Source organism: Halichoerus grypus, chromosome 5 (assembly GCF_964656455.1).
Source record: "Halichoerus grypus chromosome 5, mHalGry1.hap1.1, whole genome shotgun sequence".
In the NCBI taxonomy this organism is placed as follows: Eukaryota; Metazoa; Chordata; class Mammalia; order Carnivora; family Phocidae; genus Halichoerus; species Halichoerus grypus.
The window spans coordinates 27,199,430-27,219,746 of NC_135716.1; positions in this window are offsets into that span (position 1 = coordinate 27,199,430).

A 20,317-nucleotide genomic window follows, 5' to 3' on the forward strand; every position below is an offset into this window, starting at 1 on the left:
AATAACTATGCAATTATCCATCGGTAGGCATAATTTTGGAAATACAGAAGAAAATGTCATTCTCTGGGGTAAGTATTATTCCCAAGTGATAAAGGGAAATGGTCAGAGGGAAATGAAGGAATAACATGGCTTCAATCTTTATCCATTCATCATTACCCAGTCCCATTCTTATTAAAGCATCACAGCTCTCATTAAGTGTATAGCCTGGAATCACAGACCATGAAATCAAATTTTTGGCCTACCATCTTCTAGCTATATGATTTTAACCTATATGAACCCCTGTTTACTCCTGGGTAAAAAAGAATATAGAATTAATACCTACTCACAAGATTGCTTTCATTAATTAAATAGGTATACTATTTGACATGTGGAGACAATATTCAATAAAAGGTAAGCATTATCATTGTTCAGTCTAAACACCATGTTAGGTTTTTAATTCATATTTTTGAAACATTAAACTCATTTATATTTTGTATAATTAGCTTCCTCAAGTATATTCTATATGGCTAAGTGTCTCATATTGCATACAAAAATCTCAAAACTCTGAATGACTCATTAGGTATCTGAATTATTTTGAGGAATTGTTCAAAACAGATTTCTGCCCCATTTCCTAAGTTTCTACTTCAATAGGTCTGGGTAAGGCCTAAATATTATATTTTGAAATGTTTCTAGGTGATGTTAATTTTGCTGGTCCAGGAACCACACTTGGAGAATCAGTGCTCCAAATCATATAATAAATGAATTGCTATATTTAAAATTTTCATTAATCTCACAAATCCAAGGTTGAATAACATTTATTTTGTCTTATGCACTAAATTGTCTGTCTTCTTACATGAAAAAGTTTGCTCAGACTTCCTCTAGCTTTTTATGCTGACTTTATAACCATCTCTGGAAGTTCTGAAGGTCACCCTATTTCACTACAGTATCTGTCTGAGAACATCCTCAACATTATCATTTACCCTGCAAGTGATAATAACCAACAATTTTATAGTATTTACCATATGCCAAGAACTCTTCTGGATATTTTACATAATTACTAATTTAAGTCTCAAATGATCCAATGCAGTAAATACTAATATTATTATTATTGCTTTACAGATGTAGAAACAGAGACAAAGGTCATTAAATGAATTGCCCAAGTTCACATAGTTAATAAATAGCAGGAAATAGATGTAAACTCAGGCAGTCAATTTGCAGGGTACTTTTTCTTAGTTACTATTACAAACTATCTCACTTTATAATGTGGATCTGAATTTTTTTTTCATGGTACCTACTCTTTCATATTTTCTTTAGTCAGTAGATATAACAATTGAGTAAGGAAACAATCCAACTTAAGGGCTAAATTTATTTGAAACATACCTAATGATTCTGTAAAGAACAGATTTTCTTTTTTCAGCATCTTCTTTTTTGAGTTTCAATACATACAAGTTATGTATATATGTATATAAGTATGTATGTAGGTATAGATGCGTGATGTTTGTGTATATTTGCCCCAAAATAACAAAGTATAGTAGATTAAATTTATATTGTTACAGGATAAAAGAATATTGTAAAATTTCTTATTGTGCCCATGATTAGTAAATTGTTAAAAATGTATGTCAAAATATCTATTACATATCTCAAAGTAGCATCCAGTAAATATTTCCACCCACTTACAGGACAAAATATGAGAAAGCAAAGAGAGAAAGATATAAACTTTATTTATGATTATGTCTAATATGAAGGTTACAATCAATCTGACATTCTAGCTGAATCTCTGAATCAAGCAGATTGCCCACTCAATCACAGTATAACTCAGTGAGGGTAGCTCTCATCTGCTTCAGGATCAGAGCCCACGCCTGTGGGAAACTCATGCCCAAGGAAAAGAAGAGCAGAGCAATGCTAATTAAGCATTGCCTTTTAACCATTTCCAAGTTTCCTTTGGTGAAATTAAAGGGGGTCTTAAAGGGAGTAAGAAGTGTTATGAGAAGAGATTTTTTTTACTACTTGGAAAGAACTATCAGGAAGAGAAAATAAGTAATGCCCCCATGATCATCCCCCGGCTATTTTTCCTTAACCCACTGGGCTTAATAATTAAGACCATGATCTACCAAAGGTGAGGTTATTTGTCTTGTTATAGGTGATTAACAGCCTGTTAGCAAAAGCTTGCTCCCACCTTCCTGTCCTGCCTCTACCAAACCAAACCTTCCCCTTTGAGACCACAGGAGAATGGCTAATATTTTGCTGCCTTGGGCTGTGAAATAGATCTGAATAATACATTAATTAAATTTCATGCTAAACCTACTCTGCTCCAAGACTGAAAATCTATTCTCTATTCCATTCCTCAACCCAAATTAGGTTTAGTAAGATTACAACAATCAGAAATTATCCAATGAGTCTAAATGACTTCATGAAGAAATCTAATAATAAAATTCATAAAGGCTTTCAGTAATAGAATGCCAACATCATACACATCCCATAAATTTGAATATAAGCCCCTTAGCACTGTGAACTTTCCAAGCAGATATTAAAGTTCAAAGATTAAATCCTCTTACTAGTTAAATTTCATAGGAATTCAGGTCTGAAATAAAAATATCCTGCCTTAGTATGTTAAAAATCCAAAGGAATTAAAACTTGTCCCCATATCTTATTGTGTTTTGTCTTAGCCAAACTGGTTCTTCAATCTCAGGTGGTTTTAAAGTTCTGTCAGCTGCTGGAATATGAGATTTCTTTCACTGGAACCATTGCGGTTCTTTTATTTTTTTTTTTATTTTATTTTTTTTTTTTTAAAGATTTTTTTATTTATTTTACAGAGAGAGAGACAGCGAGAGCAGGAACACAAGCAGGGGGAGTGGGAGAGGGAGAAGCAGGCCTCCCGCTGAGCAGGGAGCCCGATGCGGGACTCGATCCCAGGACCCCGGGATCATGACCCGAGCCGAAGGCAGACGCTTAACGACTGAGCCACCCAGGCGCCCCGCGGTTCTTTTAGAGACCCAAAAGTTTAATTAACTTAAGGCCAAGTCTTGAGGCAGCTCATACTGTTATTTAATAGGGCAAAAATATTATCAAACTCACAACCATCAAAGTTAAAAACAAGCTCATCCCACTCCTAGAGGAATAGTTTAGGCAAAACTGTTTTTAGAATCAGTTTCTTAGTGATGGCCAAGACCATAGCAAAGATTCAGTGATATTTAAGGGAGGACGTGTCTAGGAAGATTTTTGTTTTCCGGACGCCTGCGTGACTCAATAAGCATCTGCCTTCGGCTCAGGTCATGATCCCAGAGTCCCAGGATCTGGATCAAGCCCCGCATCAGGGCTCCCTGCTCAGCATCAGGCTCCCTGCTTAGCAGGGAGTCTGCTCCTCCCCCTGCTCATGCTCTCTCTCACTCTCTCTCTGAAGTAAATAAAATCTTAAAAAAAAGATTTTTGTTTTCCACTGTTTCCTGTATATCAATCAGTTAATAATTTTTGTTCAGAATTAACAATGTGAGAATTTGAATAATATTCTAGATAATCCTTTGTTTAGCTTTATGTGTTTTCTATATCTGGGCTAAAAATATGCTTAAATCTCTCAGGCCTGAGAAACCTACTACCTAAGGAAGGCTCTCAGCTAGTAATCATGTGCCTTTACTAATAAACAGTATTCAGAAGAATCCTAACTAAAGCTAATATTTTATTTTATTTTATTTTTATTTTTTTTATTTTTTTTTAAAGATTTTATTTATTTGACAGAGAGACACAGCGAGAGAAGGAACACAAGGCAGGGGGAGTGGAGAGGGAGAAGCAGGCTTCCCGCTGAGCAGAGAGCCCGACGCGGGGCTCGATCCCAGGACCCCGGGATCATGACCCGAGCCGAAGGCAGACGCTTAACGACTGAGCCACCCAGGCGCCCCCTAAAGCTAATATTTTAAATCTGAATCTTAAGTCCATTAGACCTTCAGAGAACCAGTACTTCTGTCTTGTTCTCCATCAGGTACTGCCTTTCTTCTCTTTAGATTTGCATATTTTTGTAGGCAAACTTGCATATCCATGTACAAAATGTTAGCAGCTTGAAATTAAACAATCATTTTTCCCCTACTCTTGATCACATGGACAAGTTACATGTAGCTGAGGTTAACACTTCTAAAGATTTCCTTTTATATTTATGCTTGTTCAAATTTAAAGGAGTAGATCTAAAGTTACCTACCTAATGTCCTATTAGTAAGTCCTCGGTAATGCTCTCCATGTCAAACAAAACTCATCAGTTCAGTAGGTCTAGAAAGACCATATTATTCTAAAAATAAAACCGTGTCTAGTAGAAAAATGTGTGCCTGTGTAGAGAGAAATAGCAGTCTTGCATTCTGAAACTGTGTGTCTCTGCTATAGGTCCTCTAGGCTGTTTATTTGTTGAAGTTTGTGTGGCTAGTATATGTTTGTTGGACACTGTAGTAGTCTACTAAAATTACCTACACATTTGCCAAGACTGGCCATGCAGCCTTTCTTTACTACTTGTATTTTAGGTGACTCATCAATGAATAGTCCCATTATAAGCTATAGTCAAAAAAAAACATGTGGCTTCTTCCTTAGGTCAGAGCAGTTTAAAGTCATCTAATTATTGCAACAATCTGTCTAGCCACATAGAAATCTCTACAAACTACAAGTTCAAAATATCTTGTCCACATATTAACCAAGGTCTCTGTACTCTGCCTCATCACAAGACTTTGACATGTTATTTGGCTTTGAAATTCTAATTCCCTGCTTTATTTCTCTCCATTTCTGACCAGTGTCCAATTGCTGGGGACTTTGTATTATAGGGGCCATGGGCAGACGGCTCAAGATGGGTCACTTTGGCATGAACATTATTTTGAGTTAAAAGCAATCCAAACTCAGCCAATTCAGAAAAAAAATCTCTTTAACTTCCTCTCCACTGCCTGCATGTACCAGGAAGAGAGCTCTTAAGGAAGACTTCTCTACCTAGGATATATCTACATAATAGTGCAACCTTTGTTTTCCAAATATCTCCTTTCACCTTCCTGCTAATAGTTTTAGGCCCCTTTGTATCCTCAGACCCCTGCCCCTCTTCTTAGCACATATAAACATCATGTTCCTGACTGTCTTTGGAATTCCCATGTCTGTGTGGATTCCCCTTATATAAGGCTATTAAATTTGATCTTCTCTTGTTAATCTGTCTCATGTCAATTTGATTCTTAGTCCAGCTATAATGACCTTAAAGGATAGAGAAAATTCTTCCTCTCCAACAGTAGCAAACCCCAAAACAGTCTCTCTATTCTCTAACAGTTTAGAAATAAAGAAAGTAAAGGAATAAAAGATGGTGATTCAGATATTGCTCTTATTGCCAATAATAGTTTTATTGTCAATGTTGCTTTGCAGAAGATCAAAATAGGACTGAAAACTGAACTCCATAGTAGGAAGGGTTTACCCAACTAGACACACAGAAGCAATCCTAGGGTGGCAGGGATCTCCTTATGGTGTAGGAGAGTCTAGAGGACAGGGGGAAGCTATCTTCCAATAGACATGTAGGGATAGCTGAACTAAAGATGTCCAGTATTTTCTGATTTTTTTTTTTTTTTACAAAAGGCAAATGATCCTACCTTCTCTTGAGTAGAGTAAGTAAAGTGAGAGAGGGGATGAAGGAGTAAGTAGCACAGGGCGAGTATGTTACTTAGATTTGAGTAGAGTAACACAAAGTACCTCCTCCTAAAAGCTCATGAACTAGTGAATTTAGAATGTGCTGTAAGTTCAGGTTTTAGATAAAATTTAATGCAAAAAACAATTACTAAATATATAACAATACATGAAATTACTAAATATACAGTGACAATTACTAAAATATATGCTGTATTTTTAAAGAAAATTTACTAAACCAAGTCATGGTCTAATTTATTTTGCAACAATTATGTTTGTAAGTCAATGCAAGTATTTGATAAAATTCAAGCTTATATCTTTATTTCTACATGTGGATCCCAAAATAGCTATATTGATTAGTTTCATTTCTAGGAGATGGAGGGATCTTTTTGGAGAAATAATGATTGCTATTCATAATTTAAATACAAATAACAAATACGCATAATTTTATTATGAATAGTAAACTGCATTTGAGCAGAAATGTTTAGTTGCTTATTAGTCTTTCAAAACCCACAGATTTTTCTATTGATATTTATAAAAGTTCAAAAATCAACAGAATCCATTTTCCTTTTTACTTCTGTTAGTAGAATAAATAGATTATTCTGTTACCCAGGTCTAATTTATAACCAAAAGACATGCTAGGTCTGCCTAAATTGGTAGAAAAGCTCAATTAGATGGTTGGTCATTGGATTAAAGGGAACTTCAGTATTCATTCAGCCCAATCCTCTCAAATGGCATATGCATTAAGTCCCACAGCAAAGTATGTGACAATAATGAGATAATACTCCGTTCTGATTTCCATTTCACTACCCTTTCTTTATCTGACCAAATTGCCTTTCACTTTTGTACTACATTGCCACATTTAAGATAATTTCAATGAGCTCTAGGAAAAAACTATTAAATGATTTGTTTGTGCATACCAATATCCTGAAATAGAATCAGCCTAGGGACAATCCTTGAGTCCTTAAGAGTATTAGGAGTTTGGCCCACAGCAAATTCTATCCTACTTTTCAGTTAAAAGAAGTGCACTGTACCTTATCTCTAACTCATGCAGCTAAAGAAAAAGTGATCGCCAGAATCAATCAAATATTGAGCATTAACTCAATACTAAATAGTTTATTTCATGAAATAAAATGCTACTAGGATAGTGGCAATAATGTTCATGCACTTAAGGTATAATAGAAGGTTGAAAGTTAACAATATGGCAACAACAACAAAAAATAGGCCTTCTTTATAAATGTGTAGAAAGTTTCCTAGTTTATGTGACTTTAGAAGGGCCAGGATAATATACAATAGCTTATTACCAAACTCCGTAATTCACACCAAGGCTTCCTCCAAAAAGGCACACTCTAGTTAGTAGGGTATCTATTAGTACTGGGACACTGGACAAAAGTAAAGCATAAAGAAACTTTAATACAGTCCTAATGTCCTGTGTTAGCATCAGGCTCTATTCATCCTCTATTTGGGTCTATGTGCTGGTGATAGGTATGATAGTGGTCACTCTTCTTAAAACACTCTTCTTTTTCTCATGAGATGATGGATCTGGACAAGCCTGGAAGTATCATACAAACATGTGGGATTTGGACTATAACAACTCTAGTCTGAAATGAGGGATCAATCTTCATATCTTTTTTTTCCAGTTTCTAGAGGTTCATTTCTTTCTGCTTCTTTACTCCCAAAATTATAATATTATGAAGAAAGCCTCATTTCTGAGACATCTTTCCTTTAAAGATTGCCACACGGAAGTACTACTTCCTTCTCACTGGGTGAACACACCAGAACCTCAGGAATTAGAATGTATCATGTGGTGATACGTAACTCTGTTTTCTCTATTAAGTCATTTGGACAACACTTATTTATTGAGAAATATATCAGTAAGTGTCTTACAAGGAAACAAGAAACATTCTAGGTATTTAATTCAGAGATAATTTTATATAGAAAATTGTATAATAATACAAGAGCTGAGAAGACAAATAGGAGATAGTGAAGTGGTATAAAAGAACAATTGGGAGGACAGGTATCATCCAGGATAGAACAGACATAGGGATGAAATATTGTTACTAGAACTCAGAAACCAGTGCTGTCTATAAGTACCCGGAGACTTGCTGGAAGGAGCCAGCCAGAGAATTAGTAGTACAAGGGAAAGACACCCACTGCAGAAAACTCAACTTGAGAGGGAGATGGAGGAGTAGCTTGGCTTTGCCCTTTCTTCACTCATTTTCCAACAATGCCCCCCTGTGGTTGAAGCTACCAAGTAGCCATCGGGCAAAAGAAACTAGGTAATATAGTTTTTAGAACAGCAAGGAATTAATTCAAATCCGAATAATAAAAACTGACATAAGTGTCAACTATGCACCAACACTCTTTTAGTAATAGAAATTCAGCAATAACAAAACTGACCAATTCCCTGTCCTTGGGAGGTTAATATGGAGTGCTTAATATGTAGGAGTTACTCAAAATTACTGTAAACATGCCAATATACTTTACACTAATCCATTAAGCCTTATAAAAGTCTATGAGGTAAATATTATCATTGCCTCTCCCATTCAGATGAGAAATTGAAAGACAAGGAGGTTAAATCCCTTAGGGCACAGTGCTTACAAGCGACTGAGGCAGGATTCAAACATTCAAGCATTCTAGCCTAGAGTATGTTCTCTTTAACCTTATTCCATTCCATCTTTTTGTGCCTTGTACTTTCTATCCTTTCTTTAACAAATAAAGATGATCATAAGTAACACTGAGAGGTTTTTTTTTTTAATCTTACAAGGTTCACATACTAATATTTAGAGTATTTGAAACACTTAGCATAAATGTGTTCACTATCCTGCCAAATATAAATTATTTCTCTGTCTCTTGGATAAATTCAAACATAAGTGGATAGCCATGCATTATTAATGTTGCACAAAAGCACACTGAATTTTATGAGTGATAAAAAAAGAGATAACTTCTAGGGAATACTCCCACACCTCCGTTTTTAGGATTTTCAGATGGTGAGAACAAATAACCAGAACCAGAAAATAATCTTGAAAGTGAAATGTCAGATGTAAGGAGGAGCAGCATAAAAGCAACAGGTACTTCTGAATAGAGACTATGAACTTAGCCTACTTTACACGTTCTCTATGTGCTATATAAAATCAAAGAAAGCTAACAAAAAGAGGGCTTTTCTAAACAAATGAGTGTAGCATTCCCAATGCTTGCTGTAAGGTACCAGAACGATTCTTTTCTGGGTCTATACTGTGATTTCCTTTGTAAATGTTGTCAATGTGAAAGCATTTGGAAGGAAAGTTAAGTTTTACCTCTTTCCCTATTATGTATTCAGCAGATCAGAGATAACATTTGTAAAAGCATCATTTACTGTGCAGTGTTTCACACAGAACAAAAATACAAGAAGTGTCTCCTCATGAAAGACTGAGGCACTGTGACAGTGTTTTTTTCCCTCTACCCATGGTTTTTATAAGAAAACTTACTGTGCCTTGCCCCAAGTGGGTGGCACATCCTCTGGTCTAAAATTGTATGGATGCAGATCATGACTGAGCATATGATCTTTGGTTTTTTTAAACTTCAAAATAACTCCTAAGAGTTTAAAACAATTGAAATGTGAACTCCTGACTGTGGAAATCCTGCTGCCCTTTGTGAATGATGTATGAAATGACAATCTCTGCCTGGTGCATAGAATACTGACATCATGTAATTACAGCCATGCTGGCCAGCAGGCCATTTAGCCAGAATGCCATTAGAAAAAGCATACCTGTTACAAGTAATTCAACCTGCATAAAGAATACTATATAATGGGAGGCTTAGGTTTGCAGTCTGCACTTTTATTTTCCTATTCCCACTTTCAAGTAAAAAAAAAAAAAAAAATTATCTTTAAAAGTCATTCATATCCAAATTCTTATAAAAATTTAATTTCTTCAAAACATTGAAATCTTAATTATCTACCTACAGACTTCTATACAAAAGCCATGCTCTATAAGCAATTCACCTGTTTGTGGAGCTCTCCTTTTGTTATAACTATTTAGAGGAACCTGGAAGAGTAAAAAGGAGAACAGAAGATTGACTGTGATAGCTGTCTCAAAAGGAATGTGAGGCTTCAGTTGTCATCTAAAGGCAAACAGGAAGTTGGGACTGCTATTCACAACCAAAAATTACTGATTGCAAAAATTCCATAAATGTATGCTTATGTTTTAAATATTTGAACATATCTAATTAATGCCCTTAACTAAAGTATGTATAAGTAAAATATTTCTTAGAATTCTATGGCAGAATTAAACTCTTTATATTGGCACACTCTCTCTATATTTGTTGTAAATGCAAGTAATGACACTGATAAAAACAAAAATTCATATTAGACCTAAAATACCCAAATACATCCTTCATAAGTAGCCATCCCTGGAGTCTATGGATTTATTAAAATAATGTGATCACTGAATTTAATTTTAAAATTTCTTGAGAAACTATTTGTAAGGCTTACAGAATCCAATGATTTTTTTCATACAGGGAAAATATATTTTTTTATAATATGATGTTTAGTTAAGGGAAAATATAATTTTTTTATGATATGATCTTTAGTTAAGGGTCACTAAACATTAGAAATATTATGAAGGCAATATAGTAAGCTGTCTTTAATTACCTTTAAAATTTCATAGTGCAAATTAACTTATGACAGATTTCCCCTTTAATTATGGATGTTCGTTTTTATTCTTTATTTTTCACATCCACTAGTAGATATTATGTTCAGATTTGAACCCAAGGCTACACTGGGCTTTAGAACGCAGGGGCAGAGTGTCTACAAACCACACTTCTGCTCAGCTGCTCTTTGTTAGGCTCAACAACAGGGGGTGCTAGAGGGAGAGAAAAAGATAGAGGGAGAAAAGACCTGTTCCTTTCTGCTTTCTTCCTGTTGATTTTTCTTTTTCATCCTATTTGATTCACTATAGTGACACAGTAACGGAAGATTCACTCCAGTGACAGTGAACATTTTGTTTCAGGAAGAGTATGATTCCATTAATTTTTTTTCAATATGTTAAACGATCAACAACCATACATCTCCAGAGATGCCAGCATTCATGAAAGACTGAATGAGATTAAATAAAGGGTTACTATGCTAATATATAAGATGTCTGGTGCCATCCCATGGTGTCCCTCTGCTGAGCTTTGAGAAAACAGTACCAGCTGAGTAGTGCCTTTTTATCAGGAGTCTGAATTCCAGCCTCATGTGGTTTCTCCTTCAACCTTTTAAGTTTTAGTTATTCAATCTTTTCTCTGCTCCACCACCCCTAAGTGGGTAGCTGCCTCTTGCAGTGGCTACCTCAATGAACCTAGTATTCTTTTTTTATGCCTTGTCTTCAGTAACATTTGTCAACTATTCTCCCATCTTTGTATATTTTTGCAACTCCTTCCATTACATGGAATTTACTTCCCTTCCTCTTGAATTTGAGTTGGCATGGCAACTTGCTTTGACCAATTGATGGGACAGAAGTTAGACCTGGCAACTTCATATTTACGCTCTTGAGGTTTTGTGCCACCAGGTGAGAAGTCTAGCTATGCTGCTTTGAGAGAAGAATGGCCACACTTGGACATTTCTGCTACCCTATCTGAGATGTCAAACACACAGATGAGTCATTAAGGTTTTTCAGCCCTGGCTGGGCTCCCAGTTGTGTGGGGCTGTGTAAGTTATCCCAGTTGGACCACTTGGAATAGAAGGACAGCGCAGATAATCCAAGTCAACCCAAAGAATCATGAGAAAAAATAAATCATGATTGTCTTAAGCCACTAAATAAAAGGAGTCAGTTACATAGCAGTATATAACCAATAAAGCTTTTTTAGTTCTTAAAGAGCTAAACTTTATAACAAATGTTTTCTATTAAAATAACTGTTGTGTGATTTCTGCCTCCTGACTGGACTTTGACAAATCCAACATAAATACTGAAACCGAAAAAATAATTTGTTCAAAACGAGATTATATGTTTTGCTAGTGTTTTCCATGCAGTAAACTGATTAATGTTTTTAAAATAACCTCAATTTCAAGCTATCAAGAAAATAGCTATAACAAGAATCTTCTTATCAGAAAAATTTAAAGAATTCATTAAGCAAGATAATGACATGAGCCTAATAGCTACTTTTGAAGAAACAGCTAATTTTATTAAAGGAAATGCTTAGTATTTAACCATACAACTACTAGCTGTCCTCTTTATTATACATGTCACTGATAATAATATTAAATAGAATCAGATTTGGGTAATTTATATGTTGTTTTCATATGAACACAATGAAGTTAATATTATGTTAGTGATGAAACTAATTGTTATAGGTTACTAATAGCATTTGTAGTTGAAGATAAAATATTAACTATGTCAATGTGGGGTGCTATGAATGGGATAGTAACTATGATAGTGAATGTAATAGGTATGAGTTAATGGATAAACTGTAACTATAGTGAGTTTTAAATATTGAGTTTGAAATTTAGCCTATGTAAAGAGATCAATGAGAAATGATATTGGAAAGTCTGTAATTGTAGAAGGCCATATAACTGGAACATTTTACATTTCAAAACATTTCAACAGAAGAGCTTATGATATTAAAGGAGATTATCTTCCACAGACAGAACTGAGCAGGATTCAGCATAATTTCCCTGGGATTAGATACTCCTAAAACTATCAATACATAAACAAGCTTTTCCCAGGAACCACATAATATCATTTTATATAATGTCAGGGCATTCCATCAAGGCAGGATTTTAGAACATCAGGTTGGGCAGCAGACCATCAAATCTAAAAGGATGTAAAAAGATGGAAGGGATGAATCCTTATATTTTACCCCCGTTGAGCCTTTAATAATAATCAATTCTCAATCAGGGGGATGGGGAGAATGCACAGACCCTATAACAACAATGGTATAACTATACTGATTTCTTTCTTTTTCCTTTCGGTGAGCCACTCTAATATCCTCAGGTTAAAAAGCTAAAATAAGTTCTCCCTATTATGTTTTTTTTTTTTTCACAGAATATGTGTTTTATTGAAACTGTGCTTATGATTTGCATACTATCTCAAAAATCCAACCCAGAAACACTAATTATCTTGGCATCCAATAATTCCTATAACCTACGCAGGAAACAACAACTTCAGCTCTTCGGTAATTTGTCAGAATGAAATGTAACATGAGATGTCAATCTATTTTTAAAAAAACATGTTTATTTGAAATAAGTGAGCTTTGTTCACATCTCATCTCTGCTCCATTTTTTCTCCCTATTATGTTCTTAACCTGTACATCTTATAGAAAACCAATTTATATTATGGTTTAAATATATATGATTGAAATAAAAATTTCATGCTTATTTGTCTTTGAAACATCCTAAAACTGGAATACTATGACTTTTCTTTCAAAGAGTACACTTGCTGTACTCTTTCTGAAGAGCTGAGGAGGGAAAGAAAGAAACAGTTGATAGAGGAAGGAATTTCCACATCTACAAAATAGTACTGAAGAAACTGTGTATATGGGTAGGTAATTGGATAAGACACACAGTGGACAATAAAGCTATTAAAATCATAGTTCCATGTATGTCTGTTTGAATGAAAATTCCACACCTGAAAAAAAGTTGCAAAAAAGCATTCATGTATTTTTGTAGAAGTCACTTAGTTAACATTTATGTGGTACCTACTCTCTGCCAGGCACTGTTCTAAATTTTGTGTGTATATATATACATATAGAATTGTCTTTTTCATGCTTATTAAAAAATATCTATGCTTATATAAGTAACATAAAAAATGAACACTTTCCAGTCAACATGTATTATTTGTGTCCAACATGGTAGGGCATCCTCTCTCTTATGTAGTAATTTTCTACACTCTAAGCCTGGGTTTCCTAAAGTAAAAACTAGGCAGTAAACATTTCCAGACTCCTGTGTTTCTGGTGTACATACATGCTTACTAAATGCTGCCAGTTCAGAAGGAAACCCATGAGGCTTTACTTCAAAAGTGGGCAACATGAAGTTGTAGTTGTATATTCTAGCAAGCATTTGGGAGAGGTACAACTGTTTTTGATGGTAGTACAGGTAGTATAATTTATTAACCAATTTACTATAGTTTGAAATTTAAGTTGTTTCTAAATGTTTGGCATTTGTATAAATACATGTTTTGGCTTGTGTATACAATTTTGGTTAACATTTTTTAAATTTTTCTCTCATAAATTTGATTCTCAGTGGGTACTTACTATGGGCATACTAATGTACATAGGCTATACAAATATTTTCATAAATGCTTTACTAACTTTATAAGTCTGGCCAGCACTGAATCTGTCTTGAGTATTGCCTTACCTTCAATCAAAAGCATTGAATATTATCATTAAAAAAACGCCAATTTGATGGATGAAAATGCTTATATTTAATGCTTTTTTATTCTTTATTCTTATTTTATTTGCTGTGTGTTCACATTTTATTATCCATGTGTATTTTATGTTTTCAATTTTCTGTTGTTGTCCTTTAAGCATTTTGTTTGCATTTTTATTTTTTCCTTTTTTATTTTGCAAGCTAGAAATATATTGAATATACTTACTTTTGTTTCATGTTGGTTAAAAATAGTTGTGTTTTTATTTAGTTTGAGAAAAAACAAATTACAAGTACAAGTGTTACTTGTAATTTTTAAATATATATGATTGATGATAACAATAATATAATTTTGATTCTTCTTCTACATTTCATATACAACATCCCCTGACAAGTATAGAAGCAGGTTTGGTTATTCATGTTTTATTTTTAAAAAGTACTTATTTTTTCATATAATAACAATGGTTTTCGAATTCAAAGAGCTAAAACAATGCTAGAATAGGCAAAGAAAATAATTTAGGTGTTGCAAGCTTGTTTTTATATATATAAGTGTGAACAAAGCATATATGTTAAAGTATATTAACATGACTTCACTGATTAACTCTTCTACAACTATATATTAAGCACTATTTATGTTCAAATTTTTTGCTAAGCAACATAAAAGATATGAAATGAATCAGAATGAAATCTTTCTTAAGGCACTTGTAGTTCGAAAATGAATAATTATTTAAAATCACTTAAACAATAGTTTTAAAATCACTATTTGAAAATGCTTGCATTTTATCACCATAAAATATGTAACTAGGGAGAACAATGTTAGGTTTTCCAGTGGATTTTTTTTCTTTTTTCAGAAATGTTGTTACACTTTTTTTTTGAAGATTTTATTTATTTATTTGACAGAGAGAGAGAGACAGCGAGAGAGGGAACACAAGCAGGGGGGAGTGTGAGAGGGAGAAGCAGGCTTCCCGCAGAGCAGAGAGCCTGATATGGGGCTCCATCCCAGGATCCTGGGATCATGACCTGAGCCAAAGGCAGATGCTTAATGACTGAGCCACTCAGGCATCCCGCTATACTTTTTTCTACACAACAAATATAATAACTGAGTAATTCTACGAAAATATAATAGGATGTTCCTGAAAGAGAGGGAGGGCAAGCAAAAAAAATAATTACGAAAAAGTAATTAGACATCCTGCGCAGAAAGAAAAAAGTCTATTCCGAAAAAGCACTGAATTTTAAATTATAAAAATTGTCGGTAATATTGTAATTACTTTCTATGATGACAGATAGAAACTAGACTTATTGTAGATTATTTTGTAATGTATAAAAACATTGAATTACTGTGATATACACCTGAAACTAATAGGACATTGTATGTCAATTATATTTCAGCAACAACAACAACAGAAACTTGTCACAGCATACTCTGGTTCCACGTGGGTAGGAATTAATATAAATGATCCACTCAAAAGAGACAGGTACGTGATATTGAATCTTCCCTGGGAAAATGTTTATCAGCATCAGATGAATATCTAAGGAATATCACACTGAAGACTATCAAAGATGATATGGGAAATCTTGAAATTAATGTTTAGTTAATGGAATCAATAACCTTTCCTTTTTTTTCTCAGAACTGAGAAAACTAATTTGCTATGTTAGTTATAACCCTCAGATTTCACTAATTAAGAATGTATAAACTACAAATAGCTGAAGCTGAAACTTCAACTAAGAGTATGGATTGTGTCAGAGAAGTGGAATATGGAAGAACTTTGTGGCTGGTAAGCATTTTAAATGCAGACAAAATGATAGTATGAGTTTGTGCTTCTTTCTGTAAGTTAGAATAATGAATGTCCAATTCTTTGTCCTTCTCTTTTCCTGTGAGAAATAGGAAAGGGTATTTCCCTCAAACTGATAATTTAAAGACATAACTCTGAGCATAAATTTTATAATGGCTAGAATAGGTGATTTGAGATATTTTGTGCATTTTCATGAAAACCTCAAAGTCTGTATGGTTATCCTTCTTAGAAGGACTTTTAAAATCCATACAGGAATTTGGAATGCTTGCACTTTTATATGTACAAGAGAATGTAGAAAAAGGATCATGTATAATTTGGCATCTTTACCAGGAGAGAGGGCCAATGTAAAATTGATGTTATAGGGACATAACTAATAAGCTAATAAGCTAATAACTAGTAAACTAATAAACAACAGAGTTGAACAAAAATAGTATATTATATAGTTAGTATATATATTATATACATTAATTATTATAACTATAAAAATAGTATAGTATATTATATGTCTGTTTATTTGTAAGAATGATTTTGCTACAGAATACTTAAGAAACAGATATCTAAATAAAAGTTCCAAATGGGGGCGCCTGGGTGGCTCAGTCGTTAAGCATCTGCCTTCGGCTCAGGTCATGATCCCAGGGTCCTGGGATCGAGTCCCACATCGGGCTCCCTGCTCGGCGGGAAGCCTGCTTCTCCCTCTCCCACTCCCCCTGCTTGTGTTCCTGCTCTCGCTCTCTCTCTCTCTGTCAAATAAATAAACAAAATCTTAAAAAAAAAAAAAAAGTTCCAAATGAAGACTTATGAACTGAGTTTTGTTTAGTTGTCCACTGAGTTGACTCACATCAGTATAAAAATAGGATAGAATAATTGTAATTCTGAACTTCACTTACAGTAAAGATATCTTAAATTTTTTATACATTCCCTCTTAGAATCAAGCACCCAAATTTTCATTTTTATTGATATATATACTTATGTACTCTAATTAATTTAAATATTTATATATTAATTTATACATATTAACATATATGTATAAAATCTCCAATGTTTTGCCATGTAGCCAAAAATTTGGATAGCTGATGATACAAATTACTAATTTCTAATTTTCTGCATATCTATACCAAAAATAACACATACAGATTAGTAACAAATCAATTTTTAGAAGTTTAGCAATAAATATGCCTCTCCAAAACTCCCAATCATAACATTCACTTGACAATTATGTCCCACCTTATTTTCAGTCAATTGGCAAATATTCTGCATACTCTATGAAAATTACCATGTGGATATAAACACATATTAAAAATTGTTACCCATTTAATTCCTAACTCTTAACTGTGTGCATCTCTTTTCTTTGTGAAGATCATTTTCTCCATCAAAGTATGTGCTGTCAATATTTTATCATTTTCCCCCACATAACTACAAAGCAACTACTATAATCCACAATAGGCACTCAGTAAGTAGTTTTATAACAAGACAAATGAGGAGTCATAGAGTTTTGTGTACAAACATTAGTATGTGTGTAGGTTTGAAGGTTTTTGTATGCTAACATGATGGATTTCGGCAAGGTGAAATCAAGCATATGCATTTATTAAACAACTAATTGTTTTATAATTTATGGGTGCCAAGTTGGAATTCAGAGACCTGTAATCTATTTGATCAGCTACAATATATTCATTTTTTAATTTTTTTAAAGATTTTTTATTTATTTCAGACAGAGAGAGAACACAGGAGTGGAGGGGGTAGGGGCAGAGAGAGAGGGAGAAGCAGACTCCCTGCTGAGCATGGAGCCCCACTAGACTGGGGGTTGGATCCCAGGACCCTGGGATCATGACCTGAGCCAAAGGCAGGCACTTAACCAACTGAGCCACCCAGGTGCCCCTGACCAGCTACAATATATTTAAACTGAAACTTGTAATGTTACTTTATATTCCCAGAATTAGTGAATTAGTATTGATTTACTTTATAACATATAATGTATTTGTTTCAGAGGTACAGGTCTGTGATTCAACAGTCTTACACAATTCACAGAGCTCACCATACCACATACCCTCCCCAGTGTCTATCACCTAACCACCCCATCCCTCTCACACCCCACCACTCCAGCAACCCTCAGTTTGTTTCCTGAGATTAAGAATTTTAAATCCAAGTTCATATATATATATATATCTGGTTCCTTGATTAGAGCTTCCAGCTCCACTGAAGTGTCTTCCTATAGATGTTGGCTCCATCCTCCCACATTTTAATTTGCTCTCTGAGTTAACTTCACTTTTGTATAAAAAATGACTCGTTTGTAGCTCAGTAGCTTTTTCAGCCTGCATCCTGCTTACAGATTTGAGAGTCCAGGGGACTCTTTTCATTATAGATTGTGTCTGTCCTTTTTAGTCCAATATAACATAATTCCTTTAATAAAATTTATGCATTTTTATGTATAGGATTATAATAAAAGCCTTTAGATAAAAAATAAGTATCACTCATTTCTTTCGAAGGTGGAATCTTTGCCATCTTTGACCTCCTGTGAGGCTGCTGAGTTAAGTGTCCTTAGATTCTTAGAATTTCCTCCTTTTCCTTCAAGCCTAACAGTCTTTTCAAGGCATTTCCAGCTTCTTCCCACCATGCTGTTCCAAAATGAAGAATACACATTCTAAGTTTTTGTTTTGTTTTGTTTTTGAAACAGCAACACACCACTTCTACATAAAGTCTATTCCACTTCAATAATGTCCAATAACAAATAACTCAAAAATGTAGTGGCTGGCACAACAACCAATGTATCTCACAATTCTGGTAGGCCAGAACAAAGCTGGTAGGTTGCTTTACAGATCTAGCTTCAGGTCTCTTATGTAGGTACAGTCAGATAATGGCCGGGTCTGTCTTCTGGGTCTGCATGTCTGGTGCCTCTGTACCCCTCTGTGTGGCCTCTCCATGTTGTATCTAAACTTTCAAGATCTCTTCAAGTGGCTCTTTCTCCAGCAGGATACTTAGATTTCTTACATGGCAGCTTAGGGCTCTATGATGGAGAATGTAGGCTGCTAGGTCATCTTAATGCCTGAGCTCAGAAGCACCCAACCCTCACTTTATTCACATTCTATTGACAAAGCAGTCCCAGGACTAGCTCAGACTCAAGGAGAGGAGCATTCCTACTCTTGATGATAGCTGCTGAATGCACATGGAATAAATAGTGGATAGATTTTAGACTATCTTTGGAAATTAGCTAATACATGTAAGTTGTGTGTGTGCATTTGTATGACTGTGATTCTTTACTTCTTTTTTTAAGATTTTATTTATTTATTTTGAGAGAGAGAGAGAGCAGGGGGAGGGGCAGAGGGAGAGAAAGAATCTCAAGTAGACTCCATGCTGAGTGGAGCCCGACACAGGGCCTGATCCTATGACCCTAAGATCACAATCTGAGCCAAAACCAAGAGTTGGACACCCAACCGACTGAGCCACCCAGGTGCCCCTGATTCTTTATCTTGAAACCAAGTTAAATAGTTGAAAAACAGGCTTATAATTTATTTTCTTGTTTTTCTTTCCATTTGAAGAATAAAACAGATGCTGGTTTACCCATCTCTCCCCCTTACTCCCCCTCCCCAAATGAAATAGTTACTAGAAATAAGGTAAGGTAATGTATAAAATAGCAGTTTGTATCATTTTAGGACATCACTCTTATTAGTCTAATTGGAACATTTTAATTGCCATTTAGAAATTTGTGACAACACTGAAGTTCATAACAGGATTTGTAATATATTTATCCCTGTAGACATGTGGGCTGGATAAATGATATAATACATTTGTCTTGAAAAGATAAAACCCAAAAAGCTGGGAAACAAGCAAGGACACTCAATATAACAGATAATATAAACAGTAGAGCTGACATTTCTGCAGGATTTAGTGTCCCAGATTTAGCAATGTCTTAATATGTGTAGCCTAAGAATCTGGCCTCTTATCCAGACAGTTATACAAATTAGACATTGAATATTTCCACTACAGCTAAACTTCTAACACTGTATAATTAGGGCAATATGGCTCCTATAGTTAAAAGTTACAGCTATCCTTTTTAACAAATCATGATTTAATTATCTGTTCAACTTAGAGAAAAATTCGAGCAGCAAAATTTAATGTTCAGACACCTCATATCTCTAACTGATATTGAAAACAACATTTATTTCTCTTTGAGGGTTTGCATTATTTTTTGAAAGTTTGGAAAAGAGTAGACAAACTTTAACAGAATATATTTTTTCTATGACTTTTAGGGGAAAGAAATTCAGTTTTCCTTTTAATATGTTTTAGACATGTTGATATACCACATACAAATGTTACTCAGAAAATATTGTCATATATATATATATATTATAACTAAGAGCTGGCTTCAATAGAAAGTAAATTATAAGTTCTCAGAATTTGAGTTGATGCCCAGAATTAGAAAGTTTTATGCATCAGTGTATGAAAATTATGCATGATAAATGCCAACTCCAGGTTACTGTAACACCTTCTGAAACTGGAATTATTGAGGTGGATATTTTCTTTGCAACATCCCCTCACTGTAGTGAAAACACCAGTATAATGATCTCATACTTAGTCATTATTCCACATATGTTGTCACTTCTAA